This window comes from Physella acuta, unplaced genomic scaffold, assembly GCF_028476545.2.
Source record: "Physella acuta isolate Inbredline_101_S28 unplaced genomic scaffold, ASM2847654v3 ptg000483l, whole genome shotgun sequence".
NCBI lineage: Eukaryota > Metazoa > Mollusca > Gastropoda > Physidae > Physella > Physella acuta.
Genome location: NW_026732002.1, coordinates 370,659 through 393,585, shown reverse-complemented (window position 1 = coordinate 393,585; position 22,927 = coordinate 370,659). Strand labels below are relative to the sequence as shown.

Below are 22,927 nucleotides of genomic sequence, written 5' to 3'. Positions count from 1 at the left end.
TGAAGGGGGGGGGGGCCACAGAATCTAAGATGGGGCTATTGCAAAGTTTGAACAAAGTGTCGACACTTGAAGCGAACTAGTACCTACATCAAGATCTGGCTGGAAACTTCTTTATTCTAATCCTAGCCTGCTACTATTGAACTGCTGGAAATGTTCGAGTACACCCCACCCCCGGCCACCACCAGCCACCCACACACCCACACACCCACACTGGTCGCTAAGTTTCTCGCCCTCTTGTGCTGAGTTCCCGCGTGAGTGTCGGTATATAGAGCCAGGACCTCGCTGGAGGTAGGCAGACGTTCAAAGCTATTTCAGGCAGGATTTTCACACGGGTGCCAGACTCAGCTAGAAGGTGACACTAAGGTGACACAGCTCGAAGGTCACACTAAGGTGACACAGCCTAAAGGTAAGAATTAGAGGACATTATTTCAAGGTGAGGTTTGATTTTTTTTTCGTAAGCCAAAACATTTTTCTACAAATGGAAACTTTGGATGCACATTTCTAGACAGTAACTTTGGATTGGCACGTGATTTTCTACATGAAAAATATAAATTCTTGTTTAGCGCGTTGTAAACTTTTTGTTTAGACGGAATTATTAGACGGAAAGTTTATTAGAAAAGAATTTTCACAACGAAAGTAATTTTTTGACGAAGGTGAAAGGAATAAATATACGATGATCCGGCTTGTTTGTTGTATTTCAGTTTGCAAACACGTTTTAATTTTGCTGCTTTAAGCCAAACATTCAATCCAAACTTTTTTGTAAACATTTTATCCATTTTCTTGCTAACATTTACTCCATTTTTTTTGTAAACATTCAATATATATTTTTTGTAAACAAATAATCCATTTTTTGTCATAAAATGTCAATTCATTTTTTTTGTAAACAGTCAATTCATTTTTTTTTTGTAAACAGTCAATTCTTTTTTTTTTTGTAAACGGTCAATTCATTTTTTTAAAACAGTCAATTCATTTTTTTGTAAACGGTCAATTCGTTTTTTTAAACAGTCAATTCATTTTTTTAAAAATTGTTAATTAATTTTTTTTTGTAAACGGTCAAATTCATTTTTTTAAACAGTCAATTCATTTTTTTGTAAACGCTTTATTCAATTAATTTCTTTGCGAAAGATGACATTTTCTGCATTTTTGTTAAGTTTGATAACGTTTGTCAGAGACATTAAAACAAAATACTGATCAAAAAGTCGAACTAAAAGTCGCGCCTGCCGCTTGGCTAAACAAAAAAATGTTGTTATTTTTTAAATTCTGTCACCTGTAGTGTGGCGTCTGTTGATATTTAGTTGTAAAATAATTTTACAACCATTACCTGGCTAGTTGTAGTTGTATTACCTGGCCAGTTGTAGTTGTATTACCTGGCCAGTTTTAGTTGTATTACCTGGCTAGTTGTTGTATTACCTGGCCAGTTGTAGTTGTATTACCTGGCTAGTTGTTGTATTACCTGGCTAGTTGTAGTTGTATTACCTGGCTAGTTGTAGTTGTATTACCTGACTAGTTGTAGTTGTATTACCTGGCTAGTTGTAGTTGTATTACCTGGCTAGTTGTATTACCTGGCCAGTTGTAGTTGTATTACCTGGCTAGTTGTAGTTGTATTACCTGGCTAGTTGTAGTAGTTTTACATGACTAGTTGTAGTTGTTTTACCTGGCTAGTTGTATTACCTGGCCAGTTGTAGTTGTATTACCTGACTAGTTGTAGTTGTATTACATGACTAGTTGTAGTTGTATTACCTGGCTAGTTGTATTACCTGGCTAGGAGTATTACCTGGCCAGTTGTAGTTGTATTACCTGGCTAGTTGTAGTTGTATTACCTGGCTAGTTGTAGTTGTATTACATGACTAGTTGTAGTTGTATTACCTGGCTAGTTGTTGTATTACCTGGCTAGTTGTAGTTGTATTACCTGGCTAGTTGTAGTTGTATTACATGACTAGTTGTAGTTGTATTACCTGGCTAGTTGTATTACCTGGCTAGTTGTATTACCTGGCCAGTTGTAGTTGTATTACCTGGCTAGTTGTAGTTGTATTACATGACTAGTTGTAGTTGTATTACCTGGCTAGGAGTATTACCTGGCCAGTTGTAGTTGTATTACCTGGCTAGTTGTAGTTGTATCACCTGGCTAGTTGTAGTTGTATTACCTGGCCAGTTGTAGTTGTATTACCTGGCTAGTTGTAGTTGTTATACCAGGCAAGTTGTAGTTGTATTACCTCGCTAGTTGTAGTTGTATTACCTGGCTAGTTGTAGTTGTATTACCTGGCTAATTATAGTTGTATTACCTGGCTAGTTGTAGTTGTATTACCTGGCCCGTTGTAGTTTTATTACCCGGCTAGTTGTAGTTGTATTACCTGGCTAGTTGTAGTTGTATTACCTGGCTAATTATAGTTGTATTACCTGGCTAGTTGTAGTTGTATTACCTGGCCAGTTGTAGTTGTATTACCCGGCTAGTTGTATTACCTGGCTAGTTGTAGTTGTATTACCTGGCTAGGAGTATTACCTGGCTAGTTGTAGTTGTATTACCTGGCCAGTTGTTGTAGCAGTTCGTGTTATATCTATAAAGTGACCCCATACTTCAAGTCTTCTATAACGTGACCCCATACTTCAAGTCTTCTATAACGTGACCCCATACTTCTATAACGTGACCCCATACTTCAAGTCTTCTATAACGTGACCCCATACTTCTATAACGTGACCCTATACTTCTATAACGTGACCCCATACTTCAAGTCTTCTATAACATGACCCCATACTTCTATAACGTGACCCCATACTTCTATAACGTGACCCCATACTTCAAGTCTTCTATAACATGACCCCATACTTCTATAACGTGACCCCATACTTCTATAACGTGACCTCATACTTCTATAACGTGACCCCATACTTCTATAACGTGACCCCATACTTCTATAACGTGACCCCATACTTCTATAACGTGACCCCATACTTCTATAACGTGACCCCATACTTCTATAACGTGACCCCATACTTCAAGTCTTCTATAACGTGACCCCATACTTCTATAACGTGACCCCATACTTCTATAACGTGACCCCATACTTCTATAACGTGACCCCATACTTCTATAACGTGACCCCATACTTCTATAACGTGACCCCATACTTCTATAACGTGACCCCATACTTCAAGTCTTCTATAACATGACCCCATACTTCTATAACGTGACCCTATACTTCTATAACGTGACCCCATACTTCTATAACGTGACCCCATACTTCTATAACGTGACCCTATACTTCTATAACGTGACCCCATACTTCTATAACGTGACCCCATACTTCTATAACGTGACCTCATACTTCTATAACGTGACCCCATACTTCTATAACGTGACCCTATACTTCTATAACGTGACCCCATACTTCAATTCTTCTATAGCGTGACCCAATACTTCAAGTCTTCTATAACGTGACCCTATACTTCTATAACGTGACCCCATACTTCTATAACGTGACCTCATACTTCTATAACGTGACCCCATACTTCTATAACGTGACCCCATACTTCTATAACGTGACCTCATACTTCTATAACGTGACCCCATACTTCTATAACGTGACCCTATACTTCTATAACGTGACCCCATACTTCAATTCTTCTATAGCGTGACCCAATACTTCAAGTCTTCTATAACGTGACCCTATACTTCTATAACGTGACCCCATACTTCAATTCTTCTATAGCGTGACCCAATACTTCAAGTCTTCTATAACGTGACCCTATACTTCTATAACGTGACCCCATACTTCTATAACGTGACCCCATACTTCTATAACGTGACCCCATACTTCTATAACGTGACCCCATACTTCTATAACGTGACCCCATACTTCAAGTCTTCTATAACGTGACCCTATACTTCTATAACGTGACCCCATACTTCTATAACGTGACCTCATACTTCTATAACGTGACCCCATACTTCTATAACGTGACCCCATACTTCTATAACGTGACCCCATACTTCAAGTCTTCTATAACGTGACCCCATACTTCAAGTCTTCTATAACGTGACCCCATACTTCTATAACGTGATCCCATACTTCAAGTCTTCTATAACGTGACCCCATACTTCTATAACGTGACCCCATACTTCTATAACGTGACCCCATACTTCTATAACGTGACCCCATACTTCTATAACGTGACCCCATACTTCAAGTCTTCTATAACGTGACCTCATACTTCTATAACGTTACCCCATACTTCTATAACGTGACCCCATACTTCTATAACGTGACCCCATACTTCTATAACGTGACCCCATACTTCAAGTCTTCTATAACGTGACCCCATACTTCTATAACGTGACCCCATACTTCTATAACGTGACCCCATACTTCAAGTCTTCTATAACGTGACCCCATACTTCTATAACGTGACCCCATACTTCTATAACGTGATCCCATACTTCAAGTCTTCTATAACGTGACCCCATACTTCTATAACGTGATCCCATACTTCAAGTCTTCTATAACGTGACCCCATACTTCTATAACGTGACCCCATACTTCTATAACGTGATCCCATACTTCAAGTCTTCTATAACGTGACCCCATACTTCTATAACGTGACCCCATACTTCAAGTCTTCTATAACGTGACCCCATACTTCTATAACGTGATCCCATACTTCTATAACGTGATCCCATACTTCAAGTCTTCTATAACGTGACCCCATACTTCTATAACGTGACCCCATACTTCAAGTCTTCTATAACGTGACCCCATACTTCTATAACGTGATCCCATACTTCTATAACATGACCCCATACTTCAAGTAAGCTATGACGTGACCCAATGCTAGCAGTCAACCAAGACTATAAACAGACAACTTGAAGACACGAACTGAACGATTGTGGCCGACTCTAAGGACTTCTAAAGGAACACGGGGAGCCACGGCTTTTTGATTCAAGCAATTATCTGACGGTACAGCAAGTCGCTAATAGCGGGTACATGACGCCAACATCTCAAACTAAGTAATTTGTTAGTCAATCTGGGACGACTCTCATTAGTACGGACTTAGTAGTTAACACGTGACCTTCAGCGTACTGTCTGGGTAACTAGTAGGAGGGGGGGGGGGGGTTGGGTGCGGGGCGGGAACAAAAATGTGGGGAGGGGAGTGTATTGATAGGTGGTGAGACAGGTAGGACACATGTCTATAGACAGGTAGGACACATGTCTATAGACAGGTAGGACACATGTCTATAGACAGGTAGGACACATGTCTATAGACAGGTAGGACACATGTCTATAGACAGGTAGGACACATGTCTATAGGTAGGTAGGACACATGTCTATAGACAGGTAGGACACATGTCTATAGACAGGACACATGTCTATGAGCAGCTGAAACTCTTATTTGTGACCTTTCTAAAAATAGCCCGAGGTCAAGCGAAGACCGTTATAAGTCTGTTTGACAGTGCACGCACGTTGCACGTGCAATCAGACGTAATATTATTCAATTAGATGCACGACCTGGTGAGCATAGTAGCTGAGTACTAGACTAGCTGGACATCGATACTAGACCAACTGGACTTCGATACAAGACCAACTGGACATCGATACTAGACCAGTTGGACATCGACACTAAGCCCATTGGACATCGATACTAGACCAACTGGACATTGATACTAGACCAGCTGGACATCGATACTAGACCAACTGGACTTCGATACAAGACCAACTGGACATCGATACTAGACCAGTTGGACATCGATTCTAGACAAAAATGACATCCATACTAGACCAAATGGATATCGATACTAGACTAGCTTGACATCGTTACTAGACCAACTGGACATCGATACTAGACCAACTGGACTTCGATACTAGACCAACTGGACATCGATACTAGACCAGCTGGACATCGATACTAGACTAGATGGACATCAATACTAGACCAGAAGGACATCGATACTAGACCAACTGGACTTCGATACTAGACCAGCGGACATCGATACTAGACCAGCTGGACATCGATACTAGACAAAAATGACATCCATACTAGACCAGCTGGACATCGATACTAGACCAACTGGACATCGATACTAGACCAACTGGACTTCGATACTAGACCAGAAGGGCATCTATACTAGATCAGAAGGACATCGATACTAGACCAACTGAACATCGATACTAGACCAGAAGGACATCGATACTAGACCAACTGGACATCGATACTAGACCAGCTGGACCTCGATACTAGACCAGCTGGACATCGATACTAGACCAGCTGGACATCGATACTAGACCAGCTGGATATCGATACTAGTCCGAATGGACATCGATACTAGACCAACTGGACATCGTTACTAGAACAACTGGACATCGATACTAGACCAGCTGGACATCGATACTAGACCAGAAGGACATCGATACTAGAACAACTTGACATTGATACTAGACCAGAAGGACATCGATACTAGGCCAGCTGGACATCGATACTAGACCAACTTGATATCGATACTAGACCAACTTGATATCGATACTAGACCAGAAGGACATCGATTCTAGACCAACTTGATATCGATACTAGACTGAAATGACACAGACCTTGATGTAGAGTAAAACTCGGATTTTAAAAAGAATATTTAACTATTTTTAAATGACCTGATTTTGCTTTGGAATTCCGTCTGTCTACAACACCCCACCCCCTCAGCACCCCACCCCCTCAGCACCCCACCCCCTAGACTACAGACGACTCGCCCCTCCCCCCTCCCCTACAACAACCCTTCTCTCCCCTCCCTACACCAGCCCACGTACAACTCTGGTCCCCAATTATCATGTCAAAACATTTTACCTTTACAATTATTGATAATTTATTTTAACCCAGTTTTCCAATTACAATGCTTACAATGTAAATACTTTAAACGTGTTGAGTAACCCGCGTTAGAAACACCTTCCATTTCATTATGTTATTACCTGGCAAGTCTGATTTTTTACAAGATTCGAAAAAATGCGAACATTAATATTCATGGTGAGCTGTTTACTTCACTATAGCCGTCCTTCAAATCAAATGTGTTTAACTACTGTAACGTTGATTTTGTCAAAATATCTTGGACCAAATATATATAGATCATCAACAAAATTCCTTGTATCAAAATATATTAATCAACAGACCTTTAACAAAATATCTTGTACAAATTATATTAATCAACAGACCTTTAACAAAATATCTTGTACAAATTATATTAATCAACAGATCTTCAACAAAATATCTTGTTTCAAAAGATCTTTAACACTATATTTTATCATCGTATCTTAAATAAAAAGAAGCTTAAATAAAGTTTCTAAAAACATCATTACTGAAATAACTAATCGAATGATGCTAATGTATTATATATATATATATATATATATATATATATATATGTGTGTGTGTGTGTGTGTGTGTGTGTGTATAAAATAAAACATGAAAATATCATTAGTACAATACTTTTTTAGTTCAACTGTTTTTACCCGAGTTGAGCTACATTGGCTTGTATAAAAAACTGTCCGTGTATTATCTTTCACCCGTAACATCACGTTTCTCTACTAACAGACAGCAAACGCCCGAGAAGTCGGGAATATCCGAATCTAAACAATGGCCCGGCACAATATATAAGAAATAAAGTTTAGACATTTGAAAATAGAATAGGATATTTATTTCAACACTGAAGTCAAGTATTGTCACTTTACGCTGTGTGACGCTATTTTTGTTAGACTATTGTGAGGCTATTGTGAGGCTATTGGGAGGCTATTGTGAGGCTATTGTGAGGCTATTGTAACGCTATTGTGAGGCTATTGTGAGGCTTTTGTGAGGCTATTGTGAGGCTATTGTGAGGCTATTGTGAGGCTATTGTGAGGCTATTGTGAGGCTATTGTGAGGCTATTGTGATGTTATTATGAAGCTATTGAGAGGCTATTGTGAGGCTAGTGTGAGGCTATTGTGAGGCTATTGTGAGGCTATTGTGAGGCTATTGTGAGGCTATTGTGATGTTATTATGAAGCTATTGAGAGGCTATTGTGAGGCAAGTGTGAGAAAAGTGTGAGAAAAAATGTCCTAAAGCTCAGTTACATTTGACTCGAACACCGACCCAAAGAAAATAATGGCTCTGTTGTATTCTGTGTGAGTCGCCAAACAGAACGGAATCGAATACCGTCCAGCTACAAACAGAACGGAATCGAATACCGTCTAGCTACAAATAGAACGGAATCGAATACCGTCCAGCTAAAACGTGCTGCGATACGAAAGCTGATCTGTCTACATTAAAACAATCGTCGGTTAGGATTACCAAGGTGTATTTGCTTGGGCTAGTGTTACCATTGTGTAGTTTTGAGCTTAGTGTTACCATTGTGTAGTTTTGAGCTTAGTGTTACCATTGTGTAGTTTTGAGCTTAGTGTTACCATTGTGTAGTTTTGAGCTTAGTGTTACCATTGTGTAGTTTTGAGCTTAGTGTTACCATTGTGTAGTTTTGAGCTTAGTGTTACCATTGTGTAGTTTTGAGCTTAGTGTTACCATTGTGTAGTTTTGAGCTTAGTGTTACCATTGTGTAGTTTTGAGGTTAGTGTTACCATTGTGTAGTTTTGAGGTTAGTGTTACCATTGTGTAGTTTTGAGGTTAGTGTTACCATTGTGTAGTTTTGAGCTTAGTGTTACCATTGTGTAGTTTTGAGGTTAGTGTTACCATTGTGTAGTTTTGAGGTTAGTGTTACCATTGTCCAACGGAAATCAGTCTGCAAATCACAGATAAACGATGCATCGTATATAACAGATTTTTACATCAAATATTACAACATTTTAGCAGTAGGCACGGCATGAACACCGTTATATGGGGCTGTCCCACACAAACAGGGCTGTCCCACACAAACAGGGCTGTCCCACACAAACAGGGCTGTCCCACAGAAACATGGCTGCCCCACACAAACAGGGCTGTCCCACACAAACAAATCCCACACAAACAGGGCTGTCCCACACAAACAGGGCTGTCCCACACAAACAGGGCTGCCCCACACAAACAGGGCTGCCCCACACAAACAGGGCTGTCCCACACAAACAGGGCTGTCCCACACAAACAAGTCCCACACAAACAGGGCTGTCCCACACAAACAGGGCTGTCCCACACAAACAAGTCCCACACAAACAGGGCTGTCCCACACAAACAGGGCTGTCCCACACAAACAGGGCTGTCCCACACAAACTGGGCTGTCCCACACAAACAGGGCTGTCCGGCACAAACAGGGCTGTCCGGCACAATCCTAAAGCTGTTCAACAAAATCACTTTGACAAATACACGTAACTCCTGCTTCAAATTTGGATCATACTTTGACAAATACACGTAACTCCTGCTTCAAACTTGGATCATACTTTGACAAATACACGTAACTCCTGCTTCAAATTTGGATCATACTTTGACAAATACACGTAACTCCTGCTTCAAACTTGGATCATACTTTGACAAATACACGTAACTCCATCTCCAGCTAACCAGGCTATTATCGCCAGTAACATCCACGCTAGCTGGCTATAAATAACCAGAGATACAAGTTAACCGGCTACATTTAAACCATGCAATTTTGTACATTTTTTTTTTTACTTTGAAAAGAAACGCCGTCACAGATGGGTTAAAACATATCATCAATAACCAAAGATTTATTTCTTTTGTGGCTTTAAAATGCAGCATATTAACCTAGATTGATTTTAGCTAAAGATAATTGCAATATTTTTAGCAAGTAGGTGACGAATTATCTGCGTAAAGTGACCCAAATATCTGGGGGGTTGAACTAGCAAACTGACCCGGCCTGACGTCAGCAAAAAACAAAAGGGGGGGGGGGGGGGACCACCCCTTGCGTTAGAACGTATTAATCTTCTTTCTGCTTCTGGAACAATCTACTTTCTGTTTGTAGACCAATCTACTTTCTGCTTGTAGACCAATCTACTTTCTGCTTGTAGACACATCTACTTTCTGCTTGTAGACCAATCTACTTTCTGCTTGTAGACAAATCTACTTTCTGCTTGTAGACCAATCTACTTTCTAATTGTAGACCAATCTACTTTCTGCTTGTAGACCAATCTACTTTCTGCTTGTAGACCAATCTACTTTCTACTTGTAGACCAATCTACTTTCTGCTTGTAGACCAATCTACTTTCTGCTTGTAGACCAATCTACTTTCTGCTTCTGGAACAATCTACTTTCTGCTTGTGGAACAATCTACGTTCTCATGTAGACCAATCTACTTTCTGCTTGTAGACCAATCTACTTTCTGCTTGTAGACCAATCTACTTTCTGCTTGTAGACCAATCTACTTTCTGCTTGTAGACCAATCTACTTTCTGCTTGTAGACCAATCTACTTTCTGCTTGTAGACCAATCTACTTTCTGCTTGTAGACCAATCTACTTTCTGCTTGTAGACCAATCTACTTTCTGCTTGTAGACCAATCTACTTTCTGCTTGTAGACCAATCTACTTTCTGCTTGTAGACCAATCTACTTTCTGCTTGTAGACCAATCTACTTTCTGCTTGTAGACCAATCTACTTTCTGCTTGTAGAACTACACTCAACATGGGCCATCAAATATCTAGCCGTGTTTGGGCCATCAAATATCTAGCCGTGTTTGGGCCATCAAATATCTAGCCGTGTTTGGGCCATCAAATATAGGGCCGTGTTTGGGCCGTCAAATATAGGGCCGTGTTTGGGCTATCCAATTTTTGTACTTTATCACATCGTCCAAACGATGCCGATCTTTAAAGTTCTTTTTTCTAGTGAACTCTACTTCATCTTATCTTTCAGTTTGTTCAGAACAGAATATTTTACAAGTGTGTAGCTATTGGCTCATATAATTATTATAATTAGCTTTAAAACCAATGATTTGTCTGGCATCAGTCATTCTGTGCTAGCATAGAAACCTCCTGTAATTTATCTCACTTGATTGTGTGGCCATCTCACTTGATTGTGTGGCCATCTCACTTGATTGTGTGGCCATCTCACATGATTGTTTAGCCATCTCACATGATTGTGTAGCCATCTCACATGATTGTGTGGCCATCTCACTTGATTGTGTGGCCATCTCACTTGATTGTGTGGCCATCTCACATCATTGTGTGGCCATCTCACATGATTGTGTGGCCATCTCACTTGATTGTGTGGCCATCTCACTTGATTGTGTAGCCATCTCACATGATTGTGTGGCCATCTCACATGATTGTGTAGCCATCTCACATGATTGTTTAGCCATCTCACATGATTGTTTAGCCATCTCACTTGATTGTGTAGCCATCTCACTTGATTGTGTGGCCATCTCACATGATTGTTTAGCCATCTCACTTGATTGTGTGGCCATCTCACATGATTGTTTAGCCATCTCACTTGATTGTGTAGCCATCTCACATGATTGTTTAGCCATCTCACTTGATTGTGTGGCCATCTCACATGATTGTTTAGCCATCTCACATGATTGTGTGGCCATCTCACTTGATTGTGTAGCCATCTCACATGATTGTGTGGCCATCTCACATGATTGTGTGGCCATCTCACATGATTGTGTGGCCATCTCACATGATTGTGTAGCCATCTCACATGATTGTGTGGCCATCTCACATGATTGTTTAGCCATCTCACTTGATTGTGTAGCCATCTCACATGATTGTGTAGCCATCTCACATGATTGTGTGGCCATCTCACATGATTGTGTAGCCATCTCACATGATTGTGTAGCCATCTCACATGATTGTGTAGCCATCTCACATGATTGTGTGGCCATCTCACTTGATTGTGTGGCCATCTCACTTGATTGTGTGGCCATCTCACATGATTGTGTGGCCATCTCACATGATTGTGTGGCCATCTCACTTGATTGTGTGGCCATCTCACTTGATTGTGTAGCCATCTCACATGATTGTGTGGCCATCTCACATGATTGTGTAGCCATCTCACATGATTGTTTAGCCATCTCACATGATTGTTTAGCCATCTCACTTGATTGTGTAGCCATCTCACTTGATTGTGTGGCCATCTCACATGATTGTTTAGCCATCTCACTTGATTGTGTGGCCATCTCACATGATTGTTTAGCCATCTCACTTGATTGTGTAGCCATCTCACATGATTGTTTAGCCATCTCACTTGATTGTGTGGCCATCTCACATGATTGTTTAGCCATCTCACATGATTGTGTGGCCATCTCACTTGATTGTGTAGCCATCTCACATGATTGTGTGGCCATCTCACATGATTGTGTGGCCATCTCACATGATTGTGTGGCCATCTCACATGATTGTGTAGCCATCTCACATGATTGTGTGGCCATCTCACATGATTGTGTAGCCATCTCACATGATTGTTTAGCCATCTCACTTGATTGTGTGGCCATCTCACATGATTGTTTAGCCATCTCACTTGATTGTGTAGCCATCTCACATGATTGTTTAGCCATCTCACTTGATTGTGTGGCCATCTCACATGATTGTTTAGCCATCTCACATGATTGTGTGGCCATCTCACATGATTGTGTGGCCATCTCACATGATTGTGTGGCCATCTCACATGATTGTGTAGCCATCTCACATGATTGTGTGGCCATCTCAAATGATTGTTTAGCCATCTCACTTGATTGTGTAGCCATCTCACATGATTGTGTAGCCATCTCACATGATTGTGTGGCCATCTCACATGATTGTGTAGCCATCTCACATGATTGTGTAGCCATCTCACTTGATTGTGTGGCCATCTCACATGATTGTGTAGCTATTTACTGAATTTATTTTCATTTTTTAACCACTTGAAAAACTGACGACTGATTATGTGATAACTTAGAGAAAACAAATGATTGTCTGACTACTTAAAGAAAAGAAATGATTGTGTGACTATTTAAAGAAAAGAAATGATTGTGTGACTACTTAGGAAAGAGAAAATTGATCTTGTGGCTAAAAAGTAAAGATTGCGTGGTTACGTAAAAAAAGAAAAGATTATGAGACGACTTGAAAAAGAAAAGATTATGAGACGACTTGAAAAAGTAAAGATTATGACACGACTTGAAAAAGTAAAGATTATGACACGACTTGAAAAAGAAAAGATTATGTGGTTACGTAAAAAAAAAGAAAAGATTATGAGACGACTTGAAAAACAAACAAGAAGATAAATGAGTCAAATCTCCATCTCCAGACAAAAATATTTGTCATGGCTCAACTGGACACGGGGCTAAATCAACAAATCCGACATCAACACCGGCCAGAACATTAATTATTTCATTAGTTGAACTTGGCCAGCACTGCTAAACAAACGCCCGTGAAAGACAGTATTAACTTACAACATGTGACGTCACTTCCCGTCCTCCAGGCTGCTCTTTCGTGTTCACCCTTCCCATCGACTGTAAGAACAAAAAAACAATCATAGGGAAAAAGTCACCGGAAAAAAGGTCACAAAAAAAATCACAGACAAAAGTCACCGGAAAAAAAAGTCACAGAAAAAAAAAACTTGAATAAGTTACATTGAAAAAGTCACAAATCTTTGTTGTCAGGGGCTTTGTTAATACTTTTGTGTTTTTAGAAAGTGCAAATCAACATACGATTAATTAAATGTAAAGTAAACATTTGTTATATTTTGCGTAGGTTGTATGTGTATGGTAACACACTTAAAAGTATTTAGTCAGAAGTGTGTATAGTTAATATGATTTGTTCTCCTCCACTCACCGCAACAATAGTTCAGCCACCTTTACTGCCCACATTTATCACCCTCATTACATCATAAAGTATAGGATCCAGCCAAAAGGCCGACACGGTACAAAGGCTGTCGTTGAAGCAAAACGTCAACAATTCACAATATTGACAATATATTTAAAAAAAATTGGAGGGTGCTGCGTAAATTATTTTAAAGTACTCTTACTTTTAGTAAACATCAAAGTTGGATTATTATTAAAAAGCATAATTCTTTTACAGTTTATAAATGCTAATTAAAAAAAACACCATCCATATTTATAAACAGCTAAAATTGTACAGTTCTCACAACAAGTAGGATATTTCTTGATACACATTTGTGATTTTTTTCTGTGACTTTTTTTCTGTGACTTTTCCGATACAATTTTTCTTTTGTGACTTTTTACTGTGACTTTATTTCTGTGACTTTTCCGATACAATTTTTCCTTTGTGACTTTTTTCTGTGACTTTTCCCCCGTTCACCCTCCCATCTCGAGTTAGCTTGAAGGCTCAGGTATTGAAACAAAAGCTCATCTAGAGCCGAGGTAACCAGTTTCAAATAAATAGTGACATTTCAATAAATCATTGATCCCCCCACCCCCTCCCCCACACCCACTCACCTACCCACCCACACGCGCTAAACGCCATGTAACGAGAGCCAGGGAGTCGGACGCACGACATGTCTTAAATACTGGCTAAATGGTGGCTAAATGGTGGCTAAATGGTGGGTAAATGGTGGCTAAATGGTGGCTAAATGGTGGCTAAATGGTGGGTAAATGGTGGGTAAATGGTGGCTAAATGGTGGGTAAATGGAGGCTAAATGGTGGGTAAATGGTGGGTAAATGGTGGCTAAATGGTGGCTAAATGGTGGCTAAATGGTGGGTAAATGGAGGCTAAATGGTGGGTAAATGGTGGCTAAATGGTGGGTAAATGGAGGCTAAATGGTGGCTAAATGGTGGCTAAATACTGGCTACATGGAGGCTAAATGGTGGCTAAATAGTGGCTAAATACTGGCTAAATGGTGGCTAATGATAGCTAAATACTAGCTAAATGGTGGCTAAATGGTGGCTAAATGGTGGATAAATGGTGGATAAATGGTGGCTAAATGGTGGCTAAATAGTGGCCAAATAGTGTCTAAATACTGGTTTTATGGAAGCGTAATACTGGCTTTATGGTGGATTAATACAGGCTAAATGTGGCTAAATGATAGCTAAATACTGGCTAAATGATGTCAAAAAGGTGGCTAAATGGTGGGTAAATACTGGCTAAATTGTGACTTCCAAACCAGCAAACATCTTCCAACGCGTCCATCATTGCTGTATATGTAACTACCTAATGCCAGATGGTGACTTAAAAAGGTTAGGAAATAAAAGTTCGTGATGTTGCGCCATAGCCCATGATTGCCAGATTGGGGTTTGATATCAAAAGCTACTAGATTTGGCCAGCATTGCCAATATGGCAATCGTGTTGTTTGCCTACTTGACATGAAGATTTATTCAATGATTTCCTTTATTTAGCCATCTCTGGTAGCTGCCCGCTCTATCGTGGTGTAATAGAAACCTTCTGGTTACACGTCCTACCGCACCAGTCTACACCACCAGTGGTGTCTCATACACCAGCAGTGGTGTCTCACACACCACCAGTGGTGTCTTACACACCAGTGCTGTCCCTACCAACGAGCTGACGTCACATGCCGGACAGTGATGTGACGTCACACAATTCACATCATGTTGGTCAATTAAAGAGTCGATGTTTGCGTGGTAGAAATAAAGACGATTTTAACCAGGTTAATGATAGGGCTAGTAGATAATTAGATTTTAGCCAGGTGTAAATTAAGTCGATATTATTCTGATTAATGAGATGGTTTGAAAAGGGGTAGATCTTAACCAGTGTTTCTTCCAGACTTTCTCCGGAGGGAGGGGGGGGGGGGTAATTGAAATTTTCGGGGACACGGACTAAAATTTCCGGGGGAGTGGCTGACACTGTATAAAAGTATATATTTTCTATATGAATTCTATTTCGTTCGGGGGAAGGGGGTAGAAATGACCCCCCCCCCCCCGAAGAAACACTGATTGTAACCTTTTTAATGAGATGGTTAGAAAATTGTTAGATTTTACCCGGATAATGAGATAGAAAAATGATAGAAAACCTCGCGGTAGGATCTAATATTTATAAATGTCACAGCAAAAACAACGTAACAGTTTTGGTTTGCAAGCAGGGATGGGCGAGGCTCGTCTCTCCGTCATATAGGCAACCAGCAATACTACGCCGTTTCAATTGATTGTGTTTCTACATTTGTATGTCTTACTACTCTCGTACAACAGACAGAACTCAACACTAGACAAAAACAAGGAAACATAACCCAAAGATTTTTAGATTTTTGTCAAATTGAGAACCCTTGATTCACGGGGACCATTGAAAACACCTTGGTCTATCTTAACAGCTTACTTGTATTGAGTCACATATAGACAGAAGAATTAAGATAATTACTAGCCGTCCCGTGCAGGCCCTTCAAAATGCTCACAGTCTAGCCCGGGGCGCCAAATCGCACCATGCTGGGGCGACGGCGGAACCGCCTGTTTCAGCTTAGTAAACGACTATAGTATCCCGACTTATTCTTAGTCGTTTGCACTCACTTAAACAAACGTAGGCGCCATAATGAACACGGGAAGGCCCGGGGCCCCAAATAGCACCCTGTCTGGTCGCCGGAGGCCGCCCGGATTTGATTCACTTAAAGATTATTATAACCTTTCTTATCCATAGTCTATCGCACTGTTTAAAGCGAAATAATGCACCATATCGCCAGAGTTTCTTCCAGGCATCTCTTCGGGGGGGGGGGGGGGGGGGGGGAGAAGAAGAAAGTCTACCGTCCCCCCTCCCAAACGAGAAGGAATTTATATAGTAAACATACACTTTTACTCGGTTCCCCCCCCCCCCCCCCGAAAAATGTTGACCGCCCCCCCCAAAAAAAAAAATTCAAGTGCCCCCCCCTCCCCGGAGAAAAAAGTCTGGAAGAAACACTGCATAGCGCTCACATGATAGCCCAGGGCGCCAAATCGAACCCTGCCGGGGCGCCGTCGGACACACCTGTTTCAATTTAGTGAACAATTATAATACCCCAAGCTTACTGGCCAACGGAAAAAAGTAAACATATGGGACATTTAGGAACATGCTTGTTAACTGTTATTGATTTTAAAAAATAGGTAGTAAACAGTACGTTCAGTGTATAAAATAAATAAAAGGCAGTATTAAAAATACCTACAACATTGCACTTGATCAATTCGCGCTAATTATGTAAGTATTTTTTCCCAAACACCAAAACAAAATAATAAAAAGTAAATCCCCCCCCCCCGATGTAATGATTTTTATAAAGGGAAGTAATTGTGTTTTCCTAATTTATCAAGGGACGTAATGAGTGCCAAAGGACTAAATGTAAATAATTTTCAGACATAATTAAAACTTTTGTGAAAGGTGATACAATTTATAAAATTATGTTTACTAGACATGCCGACAATTATCATTATAAGTTTGAAAAATGAAAATTTTTTTACACCTTCAATATTAATTTTTACTTTCTCGTCATAGGGCCTGCGAAGTATAGAGAAGGTCATGTAATCGTGCAAAAAAAAAAACAAAATCGAGATTTTTACAAATCTTGACGTTTTACACCTCACTGATACGGAAAAACATAATTTTGCAATCCTGTCCGTATGTTTGTGTGTCTGTGTGTGTGTGTGTCTGTGTGTGTGTGTGTCTGTCTGTCTGTGTGTCTGTCTGTCTGTGTGTAAACACGATAACTTGAGTACCGTTACAGTTAGGTTGATGAAATATCATATATAAGTACTTTATCAAAATCGTAGATCCTGATCAACTTTTGAGCGTTTTCCGATAACCGGAAGTGGTACTATAACTTGAGTACTATATCTGATAGATAAATTAAATTTCACATGTAAGTAAAAGATCTAATTCTCTATTATCTGTCAATATTTTGAGTAATTTCCGTTGACCGGAAGTACTAATTTACGCTATTTCTGATTTCTCAAAAAACGCATGTAAATTTACAAAGTACTAATAATATTGCGCACTATTATGCACATTTTGTTTTGGCGTTCGCTTGGTTCGCAATTGTTTTTTCTTTGAGATTCTATTTTATTTTTAAAATCATGTCTATATTCCAAGTTATGTAAGAATATTCGAGAACGTTTAGGGGAGATCACTCCCGGTTTATTAAATCATGAATTTAGACGATGAGCACCTAAGACGTATAACACTATGACCATAATAATAGATTAATTTTTTTCTTATATTCCTTTGGTGTCAAGGATCCGCCCCCGACACTTACAGAAGTGAACTTTATATATTAGATTAAATTAGCTGTACTAGGCCACATAACTTACCCTATCCCCGTCCACCCTCAATTCTAATCCACCCCCGTCCACCCCTAACCCCACCCCCAATCCTAATCCACCCCCGTCCACCCCCACCCCCACCAAACCCTAATCCACCCGATCTTTAAATACGAACTCCTGTCCACCCTCTCTTTAAAAAATGCCCACTTACTTACTCCAATACTTAATCAAATTTAAACGATTTTTTTGTTTCAGAATTGATATAATATTGCAGTAGGAGGCCTATCAATATAAAACACTAAAAATGCTCTTAAAAAAACCTTTTTATTATTTAATCATACAAAATTAATTTTAGCCACAAAAAATCTAAAATAAAATTTGTGGATGACAGGATTTCAATCTGTAAAAATTATTTTGTTCCCCATTACCCGCAACTCTTCTTGGTTTATTCAGTGTTCGGTATTTTTGTTGTTTTGCTAATGTAGCAGCATATGTGTGTATATTGCTAGATCAGCACGCCCACAATAAGTATAGCATTTTAAAAATGTTATTTATTAACAAAAAATATCCAATTATTAAAAGGAATGTAAAAATTAAAAAAAAGGAAATCAAATTTAAATTTAAACGGAGTAGTTTCAGTGGATGAATCAAGTTTCGCGACAGACAAAACCGAAGCAATTATATATTACGATACATACATATTATTAGCCTTTAACAATTGTTAAACTCGTTTTAAAATGATTGTTTTAGCATAAAATCTAGATTTCGATTTCGATTTATTTATTTTTTTTATTTTATATTTCTATGTACAAGTTTTAAAAATGTCAACGGAATTATAAAGCCAGCAGTCACAATTGTTTTGTTGTCTAAAGTTTTGATAAAACATCGACACTAACGTTTAATTGAAGCGATGTTTGGTCTTACAATTGTGTTAAGTTGTTGTCTAAAGTTTTGGTAAAACATCGACACTAACGTTTAATTGAAGCGATGTTTTGTCTTACAATTGTGTTGTTTTCTAAAGTTTTGGTAAAACATCGACACTAACGTTTAATTGAAGCGATGTTTGGTCTTACAATTGTGTTGTTTTTTAAAGTTTCGGTAAAACAGCGACACTAACGTTTAATTGAAGCGATGTTTGGTCTTACAATTGTGTTAAGTTGTTGTCTAAAGTTTTGGTAAAACATCAACACTAACATTTAATTGAAGCTATGTTTGGTCTTACAATTGTGTTGTTTTCTAAAGTTTTGGTAAAACATCGACACTAACGTTTAATTGAAGCGATGTTTTGTCTTACAATTGTGTTAAGTTGTTGTCTAAAGTTTTGGTAAAACATCGACACTAACGTTTAATTGAAGCGATGTTTTGTCTTACAATTGTGTTAAGTTGTTGTCTAAAGTTTTGGTAAAACAGCGACACTAACGTTTAATTGAAGCGATGTTTTGTCTTACAATTGTGTTATTGTCTGAAGTTTTAGTAAAACATCGACACTAACGTTTAATTGAAGCGATGTTTTGTCTTACAATTGTGTTAAGTTGTTGTCTAAAGTTTTGGTAAAACAGCGACACTAACGTTTAATTGAAGCGATGTTTTGTCTTACAATTGTGTTGTTGTCTAAAGTTTTGGTAAAACATCGACACTAACGTTTAATTGAAGCGATGTTTTGTCTTACAATTGTGTTAAGTTGTTGTCTAAAGTTTTGGTAAAACAGCGACACTAACGTTTAATTGAAGCGATGTTTTGTCTTACAATTGTGTTGTTGTCTAAAGTTTTGGTAAAACATCAACACTAACGTTAAATTAATTCAAGCGATGTTTTGTCTTACAATTGTGTTAAGTTGTTGTCTAAAGTTTTCGTAAAACATCAACACTAACGTTTAATTGAAGCGATGTTTTGTCTTTTCTTTTCCCGGGTAGCGCCTGTTATAGTTTTAATATTATAAATAATAAACAGGGAGTGATCTCCCCTAAACTTTGTCGAACATTCTTATATAAAACAAAAGGGGATGGGAACTCGGGCTATAGACATGATTTTTAATCCATTTTAAATACTTAAAGTTTTAAAAATAGAATAAAATCTCGTAGACAAAAGAATTGCACACCAAGTGAACGCCAAATAAAAAAGTGCTTAATAGTGCGCAATATTATTAGTACTTTTAAAATTTACATTAGTTTTTTGAGAAATCGGAAGTATCGTAAATTACTACTTCCGGTCAACGGAAATTACTCAAAATGTAACAGAAGGTAGAGAATTAGATCTTTTACTCACATGTGAAATTTCATTTATCTATCTGAAATAGTACTCAAGTTATAGGCTTTTGAAAAAATCAAAGTAGAAAAAGTACCACTTCCGGTTATCGGAAATCGCTCAAAAGTTTATACAGATCTACGATTTTGATAAAATACATTTATATGAAATTTCATCAACCTAGCTGTAACGGTACTCAAGTAATCGTGTTTACACACACACACACACAGACACACAGACAGACACACAGACATACGGACAGAATTGCAAAGCCCAGTTTTTCAGACTGGATTACGCATAAAACCTCTTAATTTTGATAAATCTGGATTGATAATTTTTGCCCGATTAAAATAAGTCCTCTATACTTCGGATGTGATGAAGGACTGAGGTGTAATACGGTGAAAATTGTTAAAATTTCGAGAGATTTTTTTACACGATTACAATACTTTCTCTATACTTCGTATATACGAGAAAGTAAAAAAGAAAATGGTCTTTCCGCATTTTTGCTAAATTGTTGTGTTCATTAATTAGAAGAATCCGACGTTTATTGACAACAACAGCAAATGGTCCGCGAACACGTCTTCGGGGTAGGGTGGGGAAAGGGGGGGGGGGCACTGCTACCTACACCCCGAAGCACGTCCATCCCACCAAATTAAATTGAATAGTATACAATTTAGGTCTATATATAATTTAGATTTATATAAATAATTCTCATCATGGGGACCATGCGAGACACCACGTAAACGCACGCCGTTGCTGTGGTTCACGTCGGATATTTACAATCGCTATTAGCGGCAGATAATTTAGTTTTTAAACGATTTGAAACTAAGGGGAGGTAATAACATGTTCTACTTGATCTTTTCATTGTCGTCAGTAACCTGTCGTCATGGAGACCATGGATGCGAGTACAATGTTACGATTGTATCCAGGGTGCCAAGGTTAACAAGATGGCGGACATTATTTTTTACTGTCCTTGTGCCATTCTTGTGTTTCGTAGTCTAACACTCTATCACTTAGCCAGCGTAAGTGTGATCTAACGACCTATCACTCAAGCCATAGATGGATCACATGCCCTCAGGACAACGTTTCAACCCCTTTTATGTCCCGCCCCCAGCGGCGTCGTGACGTGACGTCATCTAGGTGATTACTCAGGTGTGAGTAGAGTTAGCGGGATTATCTGCGGGTGACGTCAACTAGGTGATTACTCAGGTGTGAGTAGAGTTAGCGGGATTATCTGTTTGCTTTGTCGGGGAAATCCGATAGTGCGCGCAGCCACTGTGACTTGTTCAACGTTTTGCGTGCGTCATGTTGTCAGGTTGGCATATCCTCGTGCTGTCAAGCTGCCATGTCCTAGGGTTGGCATGTCCACAGGCTGTCAAGCAGCCATGTGCTAGGGTTGGCATGTCCTCAGGTTGTCAAGCTGCCATGTCCTAGGGTTGGCATGTCCACAGGTCGTCAAGCTGCCATGTCCTAGGGTTGGCATGTCCACAGGTTGTCAAGCTGCCATGTCCTAGGGTTGGCATGTCCACAGGTTGTCAAGCTGCCATGTCCTAGGGTTGGCATGTCCACAGGTTGTCAAGCTGCCATGTCCTAGGGTTGGCATGTCAACGGGTTGTCAAGCTGCCATGTCCTCGGGTTGTCATGCTCCTTTTAGGCACCACACGCAGCCAATCAAAACGTAGTGCCCCACATATGCACCCCTCAATGAAATGTAGCGCCCCATCTTTCAATGAAATGTAGCGCCCCGCCTCTTGATGAAATGTAGCGCCCCGCCTCTTGATGAAATGTAGCGCCCCGCCTCTTAATGAAATGTAGCGCCCCGCCTCTTGATGAAATGTAGCGCCCCAGGTATGCGCCCCTTAATGAAATGTAGCACCCCAGGTATGCGCCCCTTAATGAAATGTAGCACCCCAGGTATGCGCCCCTTAATGAAATGTAGCACCCCAGGTATGCGCCCCTTAATGAAATGTAGCGCCCCACGTATGCGCCCCTTAATGAAATGTAGCGCCCCACGTATGCGTCCTTAATGAAATGTAGCGCCCCACGTATGCGCCCCTTAATGAAATGTAGCACCCCAGGTATGCGCCCCTTAATGAAATGTAGCGCCCCACGTATGCGCCCCTTAATGAAATCTAGCGCCCCACGTATGCGTCCTTAATGAAATGTAGCGCCCCACGTATGCGCCCCTTAATGAAATGTAGCGCCCCACGTATGCGCCCCTTAATGAAATGTAGCGCCCCAGGTATGCGCCCCTTAATGAAATGTAGCACCCCACGTATGCGCCCCTTAATGAAATGTAGCACCCCACGTATGCGCCCCTTAATGAAATGTAGCGCCCCACGTATGCGCCCCTTAATGAAATGTAGCGCCCCAGGTATGCGCCCCTTAATGAAATGTAGCACCCCACGTATGCGCCCCTTAATGAAATGTAGCACCCCACGTATGCGCCCCTTAATGAAATGTAGCACCCCAGGTATGCGCCCCTTAATGAAATGTAGCACCCCACGTATGCGCCCTTTGCTTTCATCTCGTCATTTACCGCCCACGACGAGCCGAGGACGAGAGCGGTATTTATTTATTGATAAGTGTCACGTGATCGATTGGCTTCAAGCCGTTACTCGATGTCACACAACGACAGA

At 39.9% G+C, this 22,927-nt stretch overlaps 1 protein-coding gene across 2 annotated transcripts in view; it reads left to right on the top strand.

Moving 5' to 3' along the window:
- The first annotated feature begins 230 nt into the window (after positions 1-230).
- Positions 231-22,927, top strand: part of LOC131944133 (uncharacterized) — a 48,768-nt gene continuing 26,071 nt past the window's right edge. For both annotated transcript variants that reach the window (XM_059304647.1, XM_059304646.1), the window contains exon 1: positions 231-406. The gene's annotated coding sequence lies outside the window, so the exon portion shown is untranslated. The remainder of the gene's footprint in view (positions 407-22,927) is intronic.